This window comes from Symphalangus syndactylus, chromosome 8 (genome assembly GCF_028878055.3).
Source record: "Symphalangus syndactylus isolate Jambi chromosome 8, NHGRI_mSymSyn1-v2.1_pri, whole genome shotgun sequence".
NCBI lineage: Eukaryota > Metazoa > Chordata > Mammalia > Primates > Hylobatidae > Symphalangus > Symphalangus syndactylus.
Genome location: NC_072430.2, coordinates 13,641,919 through 13,651,080, shown reverse-complemented (window position 1 = coordinate 13,651,080; position 9,162 = coordinate 13,641,919).

Genomic DNA, 9,162 nt, shown 5'->3' with positions numbered 1-9,162 from the left:
CACACACTAACCCTCTTCTCTTCCTCCCTCTCCTGGCTTAGCCAGTGCAGTCAAGTCCTTGAACGGCCTGCTCCCTGGCCCTCTGAAGAGGACACTGCCTATCGAGTAGAGCCTTGGTAAGGAAATCTTTCCCATTTCTAAGATGGAGAGTTCTGGACTCTGGACCTTCTATTAGGAGTTTACAGGCCTGTACTGCCACCTCCCTGGCCCAGAGCTTTTGCAGATATTCCTAGAGAACAGGTAAAAGCAATGAGCTTGGGGTAAGAGCTTAGACCAACTGAAGGTTCTCTGCCTCCCTCCTCCTCTAAGAGGCCTGCCCTGGCTGTGACACCAAAAAGCACAGTCAGGCCTCTGTGCTCAACTCTGCCCTTTCACCATCTGCCCCTGTCACACCAACATCAGCATGAGTTACACAGTTGTGTTGCCCTTTGTGTCTCCTTCCCCACACTTACTAGAATGTGAGCCCCATGCAGCAGCGATCTTCGTCCCGTTTCTTTTCCTCTATTGCAAGTACCTAGAATAGTGCCTGGCGAAGGCACTGTTAGTGCAAAATTAGTGTTTTTTAAAAAAAAAAGATAGGAAGCAAGCAGGAGATACATAGCAAGTATGAGACATTTTCAGTGGCTTGCAGTCAAAAGTGTCACTGAGGTCCCCCCAGCTGCCCCTGCCCCGGATGGCCCAAGGATGAGATAGGTGGCTGCTCTGGGGTCATGTCTTGGTTTATAGCCTGGCCTGTTTGGTCTCCAGGAGCCCTTTGAGTCTTGCCTGTTTGACAGAGAAGACTGAGGCCCAGAGGATGGAAGGGATGGGACTGGCAGCCAGTGAGCTTTTCCCTTCACCAAAATGCTTACACAGGTGATGTCCATCATTCAGCTTGGGTCAGGTGCAGACCGTGCACATTGCGGTGGTGGGTGCTGTGGACATGAAGTAGATGACCCTGCGTGGAGATGACATTTACCATCGGGTGTGGAACTGGGAGTTAAACCCTTTGGCTTACCACCCTAATCTGCATCCGCACTGGAGAGTCATACAGCCCAGGTAGTGTTTGTATTTCAACCCCGGGAAAGAATAGCAGCCTGCCACTTGGTGGCAGCGTGGGAGCTGGGGTTTAGTGAGGAGGGGAAGCAGTTGTGTAGGCATCAGCAGTCATAGCACCAGGCCGAGGCGAGACCCTCCGAGCAGAGTCCGGCTCATTAAAGGGCCTGCACGGGTCTCTCACAGAAGAAGGAAAGCTGGTCCTGAGGGTGGAGCCAGGGGAAACTGGGGGCCACTTCAGGCATTCTTTGTTGCCATCGGCTTTGGTTCAGTAAGCTTTGTTGATTTATTTTGTTTTTTTGTTGTTGTTAGAGTGATGGGGCTGATTGCTTATAAGTTCTGAGGTTCTTATTTGCGTTTCCAGCTCCCTGGGTATTCATTCATACCTGGTTTCTGGCTGTGGTGAAATGTCTTCTGACCAAGTGGGTTGATAAATGGGGCTTCACTGGAGCGGGAGCAGGGGGCGCGGTCACTGAACAGAGAAAAAATTCAACTCATCCTCATCTCTGAGGGGGCTCTTTCCCCAAGCCAGTGACTTCTGCAATTTCCTGCTCTATCTACATTCCACCCACTTAACCCACCTCTAAGAGTTATTTTAAAACAGCGTTCTACAACCCATCTCTCAAGCAAGAGGGAAGTCTCCAATGGCTCATCCTGTGCGTCTCCTGCATCTGCGGGCACCTGCAGTGCCGGGACGCTCACAGCCCGCCTCCAGCACCTGTTGGGGGAGTTCGGCTGCTTCTGCTGCTCCGCGTGCACATGGGCCTCCTCACCACCCTGGCAGTCTCCTGTTCTTGGAAGTTTTAACTATTCAAGACTCCATGGCAGGCGTGGCAGCTCATGCCTGTAATCCCAGCACTTTGGGAAGCTGAGGCAGGAGGATCACTTGAGGTCAGGAATCGAGACCAGCCTAGCCAACTTGGTAAAACCCCGTCTGTGCTAAAAATACAAAAAATAATAATTAGCCAGGCATAGTGGCAGTGCCTGTAATTCCAGCTACTCGAGAGGCTGAGGCAGGAGAATCACTTGAACCTGGGAGGTGGAGGTTGGAGTGAGCTGAGACCACGCCACTAGACTCCAGCCTGGGCGACAGAGCAATACTCTGTCTCACAAACAAAAACAAGGCCGGGCACAGTGGCTCACGCCTGTAATCCCAGTACTTTGGGAGGCCGAGGCGGGCAGATCACGAGGTTCAAGACCAGCTTGGCCAACATAGTGAAACCCCGTCTCTACTAAAAATACAAAAATTAGCCGGGTGCGTTGGCATGTGCTTGTAGTCCCAGCTACTTGGGAGGCTGAGGCGGGAGAATCGCTTGAACACGGGAGGCAGAGGTTGCAGTGAGCTGAGACCACGTCACTGCACTCCAGCCTGGGTGACAGAGTGAGACTCCGTCTCAAAAAAAAAAAAAATGACTCAAGTATTTGAAGATTAAAAGTGTGTTCCCTGTCCGAATTCTTTTTTTTTTTTTTTTTTTCTCCAGACAGAGTCTTACTCTGTCGCCCGGGCTGGAGTGCTGTGGCGTGGTCTCAGCTCACTGCAACCTCCGCCTCCCAGGTTCAAGTGATTCTCCTGCAATCTCAGCTCACTGCAAGCTCCACCTCCCGGGCTCAAGCGATTCTCCTGCCTCAGCCTCCCAAGTATCTGGGATTACAGGTGCCCACCACCACACCCGGCCTCCTCCCTAAATTCTTGCTTCTCCAAGTTAAGCTGCCCCAGTTATTTTCAGGTGTTCTAGAACAAGGCAAGAAGACTTACCAGTCATTTGTTCATGTGTTCATTCATTGTAGCCATATTTTGAGGGTTAAGGTAGAAGCTCCTCTGTGCTGACCCCTGGAGCTACAAAAATAAACAAGGTTAAACCTCCTGGCCTCGACTACCTCATCGCACAGGGAGGCGAGGGGCACTGGTGTCATACTAGGAAGGGCTGATGCTGCGTTCAGGAAGGCCAGGGCCCTGGCCAAAGGGAGCCAGGCCTGGGTGCAGGGGAGGCGTGTAGAGGTGGCGGTGCACCAAGTCTGCTCAGTGGGAGAGAGAGGAGTGGCACGTGCAGAGGCAGGCGCCAGGGGCCTGGCTCATCTCCGACTCAGGCGCGGGGGCAGCAGCTGGGCCGCCAACTCCTGGGCAGGCTCTTTCTTGTCACCAGCCCAACATGTTATGTCTCAGACTCTGAGACACTGCACTTCTGTGAAGGGGCCTTCATTCCCCAGTACTTCATTAGGGAGTGACCTAGCAGGCTTTGGGCAGGATTGTGCTGCTGCCAGACTAAAGCAGACTAATGCTGCACCAGACAGCCAGAGCCTGGCGACCCCAGAGAGCCTGGCATGAGACTGCCTGTGTTGGCGTCTTCCAGAGCAAGGCCTGCTCTGACTCGCCGCACCCTCCTCTCAGGATGGAGCTGCCAGCAGGCGTGGGTAGGCGTGAGCACATTCTCAAAGCAGTTATGTTTTGCATGGAAGTCAGCTGGGAAGTAGGAGCATATGTAGTCATGTTCATTAATGTGGCACCAGAAGTCCCTGGGTGGAGGGTGCCTCAGAGAGCGTTTCCAACCCGCCACCACCCTCCACTCCACCCCTTCCCAAACGCACCTGTGCACTCGCGAGTTCTGCTCTGCCAGTCACTCCCCTGCTACAGGCTGGACTCCGCTGCTCTTTAGTACACAGCTCGGCTGTCTCTGGGCCATGTGGTTCTCGTGCTCTCCACCCTAATCCACTGGCCACTCCTCTGCTACCTCCATTCTGTGGGCTCTAGAGGGCTCCAACAAGCTTGTCCCATGCTGCTCGGACATCTCCTCAGCCTGTCGCTGTGGGTGGGAGTTGCTGCTCCCCAGAATGGCGATGCTGTGTGTCCTTTTGTGTTGATATCACTAAGTACATAGGGCACATTTTGCTGGCTTGCATTTCCTGGTTTGGGAATACCTTATCTGAAATGCTTGGGACCACCCACAGGTGTTTCAGGTTTGGGGTTTTTTTCAGATTTTGGAATGTTTGCATCATACCTACTGGTTAAGCATCCCAAATTTGAACATCTGAACTCTGAAATGCACGAGTGAGCATCCCCTTTTAGCATTACATCAGCACTCAGGTTCAGATTTTGGAGTATTTTAGATTTCAGATGTTTGGATTTGGGATACTCCACCTGTATATTTCATTAATTTAACCAAAACACTGGAACTTTGCTGACAAAATTAGTCATGTTATCCTGTGTCCAGGCCAGGAGAACAGAGGAAAGCAAGCACCATGCTCCTTTCTGATCCCAAGGAAGAGTGAATAGGGTCAGGCCAGACTCTGGCCCCTCTGCCACAGTGTTTTGTCCCCCAGGTAGGTGCTGCGGCTGTGACTTGAGTGGGGGCTGCAGCACAGGGGTCCCTCAGAAGCACAGAAGTTTTGGGGCCAGGCATAGTGGCTCACACCTGTAATCCCAGCACTTTGGGAGGCCAAGGCAAGAGGATCACTTAGGCCAGGAGTTCAAAACCAGCCTGGGCGGGCAACATGGCGAGACTCCCCGTCTCTACAAAAAAAATTTTTTAATTAGCCAGACGTGGAGATGTGCTCCTGTGGTCCCAGCTACTGGGGAGGCTGAGGAGGGAGGATCACTTGAGCCCAGGAGATTGAGGCTGCAGTGACCTGTGATCCTGCCACTGCAGTCCAGCCTGGGTGACTTCAAGACCCTATCTCAAAAAAATATAAAAAAGAATAAATTTTAGACCGGGCGCGGTGGTTCACGCTTGTAATCCCAGCACTTTGGGAGGCCGAGGCGGGCGGATCACGAGGTCAGGAGATCGAGACCACGGTGAAACCCTGTCTCTACTAAAAATACAAAAAATTAGCGGGGCGTGGTGGCGGGCGCCTGTAGTCCCAGCTACTTGAGAGGCTGAGGCAGGAGAATGGCGTGAACCCGGGAGGCGGAGCTTGCAGTGAGCCGAGATTGCGCCACTGCACTCCAGCCTGGGCGACAGAGCGAGACTCTGTCTCAAAAAAAAAAAAAAAAAGAAAGAATAAATTTTAAAGGAACAATTTTGGATATGGGGATGGATGAGTAGCGCCACCTTTATTATTTCTCTTTTTTTCTTTTTTTTTTTTGGTCGAGTTGATTGCCATATTTCTTTTCCTTTTGAGAGTGTAACACATTTGAAGTGCCATTTAATATGTTGGGTAGTTGATGGGTCGAAAGTATTGACAAAACTAGACTTTTCATTTCAATTTTAGTGAAAGTTTCTGTCTTTTTGCTATAAGTTGTATATTTCCAGAATAGCTTTGATATGTGTTAACACAGGCCACATATACCAGTAATGGGTGCAGCTGAGTATAGGTGGAATGAGAGTAATGAAGCAAGACCTAAGCCCTGCCCTGGAAGCAGGCCGCATTCTCAGAGAGGTTCACTGGCCCAGCAGTCCTCTAATGGGGAGGAGACAGAGGACAGAGCCCGAGGGGAACAGGGATGCAGAAGGAGGCCCTCTGGGAAGGAGGCCTGGGCAGGCAGGACAGTCCTCCCTGAGGGGATTCGGGCGACTGTGGGAAGCAAAGAGCAGACACGCAGGTGGGAGCCCTGCCCTAGGTTAGGCAAACAGGCAGCGAACGCGTCTGGAGGGGTTGGTGCCATCCTGAGTGCAAGTGGGTGTGAAGTACCTGGAGCTACTGGGCCAATTCCTCTGCAGGCCCAGCAGGATCCCGAGCCGAGCCCCACACTGCATGGGGTTCGTGAATGGTAGAACAGGGTCGCAGCCCCATCACCACAGCAGGAATGTTGCCAGCACCTCAGGAGTTGGTGCCAGGCTGCACACACGCAGGCGTTTCACCCCACAGCACCGAGGACGGCCTTGTCCTCACAACCTGGGCGGCTGCTGGAGCACGTTGACACCTGGCCACCCCTGGCTGCATGGGAGTCTTGGAAATGTGCTTTCACAGCCAGGCAGCTGTGTGCAGGCTGGAAACCAGGGCGTTGTCACTCAAGCAGAGGGGAGAATGGCTGCTAGGGGACCACCAGCATCCGTGCCATGAAGGTGAATCAGAGACAGGTGCTGCTGGAAGTAGCACTTTTTTGGGGACCTTAATTTTTGTTAAGCCTGAAATTTTGGTAAATCCCCAGCCCTGAAAAGGGTGTGAAAATCAGGACTTCTGAACCCAAGCAAAACAATACCAAGTTGGGTTTGGGGGAAAAGGTGGAAAGAGTCCAACCAGCTGGGCACAGTGGCTCACACCTGTAACCCCAGCACTGTGGAAGGCCAAGGCAGGGGAAAGGCTTGAGCCCAGGAGTTTGAGACCAGCCTGGGCAACATGGCAAAACCCCATCTCTACAAAGAAAAAAAAATAGAAAAAATTAGCCAGGTGTGGTGGCACGTCTCTGTAGTCACACAGCTACTTGGGAGGCTGAGGTGGGAGGATCACCTGAGCTCAGGGAGGTCAAGGCTCCAATGAGCCGCGATCGTGCCACTGCCCTCCAGCCTGGGTGACAAAGTGAAACCCCACCTCAAAAACGTTCAATCACTGCGAGTGCAGAAAGCCTCTAGCCAGACTGAGAAGTCTGCGTGTAAAAAACCTCAGCCTGGCCAGGCGCGGTGGCTCACGTCTGTAATCCCAGCACTTTGGGGAGGCTGAGGTGGGCGGATCACCTGAGGTCAGGAGTTTGAGACCATCCTGACCAACATGGAGAAACCCCATCTCTGCTAAAAATACAAAATTAGCCAGGCGTGGTGGCACGTGCTTCTAATCTCAGCTACTCTGGAGGCTGAGGCAGGAGACTCTCTTGAACCCAGGATGCGGAGGTTTCCGTGAGCCAAGATCTGCCATTGCACTCCAGCCTGGGCAATGAGACCAAAACTCCGTCTAAAAAAAAAAAAAAGCCTCAGCCTTCTCAGCAGTACCAAAAAAGCCTCACTTATCTAAGCTGAAATGCTGTCATCTGCTCAGTGGAAACCTCACAGCCAAAAGACTTCTTGCCAATCAAATTATTTTCTTTTTACCTGTAGAAAAGGAGATTCACTTCACATCCATGTGGGTCCAATGTGCAACCCCTGAAGGGTGCTCTGGGAGGCTTTAGGAAGTGCCCGCTGGCTCGAAATAGAAATGCAGAAGGGGCAAGTGCAGCCTTTTAAGCCACTGCTAAGACAAGCAGGTCCCAACTGTGGGAGGCTAGAATGTTCTTAGAAGAGCAGTGAAAACAGCCCAGGAGTTGGAGCTGGCGACGCCGGGCCGGTCTTTCTTCCTCTCTCAGCCCGAGTCTCCCTGTGAGAGGCCTCAGGCTGCAGTAGTGGTAAAGTCCTGCTGCTGCTTGGTGGGCTTCCGCAGACTGGAGCACATGACAGCATTTTCTACAAAACACCATTAAAAACATTATTTTGGCTTATATAAGTAATACATGTGCCCTGTAGAAAATTTGGAAAATAAAGTATAAAGAAGGAAATCACCTGTTACCCCACCACCCACAAGGACTACTGTTCTTTGGGGTTTTTCCATACATATTCTGTGTGGGATCTCAGAGCACACGCTGTTTTATAACCTGCTTCTGCTCTTGAGCTTTTCTCAGCATGTCACCACCTCACTACATTGCTCACACTGTCCTCCCTGTCTGCACAGGACCCCAGAGGAGGGGTGGGGCTGCAGCCAACTCTTCAGTGTCAGCAAACCCTTACCGTTTCCCTGTTCTCAGTAATTGTATCACTTATATTTCTGTAGGGCAATGGGACTCGAAGAAGGGGGCTGATTTGCCCCCCTAAGGGGCATTTGTCAATGTCTAGACATTTTTGATTGTCATAAGTTGGGGAAGTGAGGACTACTGGCATGCGGCGGTTGGAGGCCAGGGCTGCTGCTGGACATCCTGCAGCGCACAGGACGGCCCCCACCAGAGTGGTCCAGCCCAAGTGTCTGGAGCGCCACTGCGGAAACCCCGCCGTGGACTCATTCCCTAACTGGGAAGTCCCTAAGTGGACGGGGAGGTACAGCTGAGGTGGGGCTTGGTGCAGCCAGACTGCCCTGCAGGGAGATGTGTCCAACACCCAGGACGTCTTCCTGCATCCCTGCCACCCCTAGATACTGTCCTTTGCTGCCCATGTTTGACAGTGCTTTCAAGGAGAATTGCCTGTTAAAGTCTGCAGAGTCTGAGGAAAAGGAAGGCTGTCTAGACTGTGGTTAGAGGTTCCCTGGAACTAGTGGCACAGGCAGACAGGACTGTCGCTCCCCCACTGAGGGGAGTGTATATTCAGCCCTGCCTGGTCCCCAAAAGAATTAACGCAGCAAGATAAAATATGTGAGGCACAGGGAGGAGAGTGGGCTCTGGAGAGTTGGGGGTCCAGGCCCTGTGGGCGCCACAGGCCAGCCAAGGCCCCACCTACCTGCAGAGTTTTACTGCCTCAGAAGTCGTCCTGAGCCAGGCCCAGCCGTCTCGGCCTTCCCGGACAGTGCGTTGAGGGGCCTGCACAGGGTGATTACCGGTTCTGCTTGTTTGACCAACTGGTGGTTCTAGGAGCGCCCCACTCTGAGAGTTAACATGGGAAAAGGGGAGCGTTGAAACACAAGAAGTGTTAGGCCTGCCCAGCCATGCCCTCAGCCCTGTGTTCACCTCGGAGTGGGGCCCACACCACCCCAGCGATTGTCGGGCTGGCTCTGCCCAAGCCGTGGTGAGGGGGACTGAGCCAGCAGGAGGGGCTGCAGCTGTTGAGCGGGAGGAGGGCAGCACTGACAAGGCCCCCTGGGGGTGGGGCTTTGCTGGCCAGGTCCCCACTGGGTCTGCACCCCTTCTGCACTGCCCTCAGCCTCCCTTTTCTGGAGGGGCTCACTTCCTGTGCTCACCTCGGGTCCTTCATCCCCGCCCTTCTCCCGAGACTCCCGATTGTACGGCCCAGCCTATCCTGGCCCTGGCCTTCTAGCAAAAGGCTAAGCCAGAAACTGGCCCTGTGCCCAGGCTGGTCAGCCAGGGAGGGCCCAGTCTAGGGTCCAAAGGATGGATACAGAAGTCCCCCCAGCCTTCTGCACCAGGAGAGCTGCCCCCTATGCCCCTAGCCTACCAGGTGTTCACTCAGGGAGGTGGACACTTCAACCCTGCCCTTAGGGCCCCCCACACGCCAAGCCCAGCAGCGGATTCAGGGATGCACCCCACTGCTGCTCCTGGGCCCCAGTGTCTAGGTTGACCAT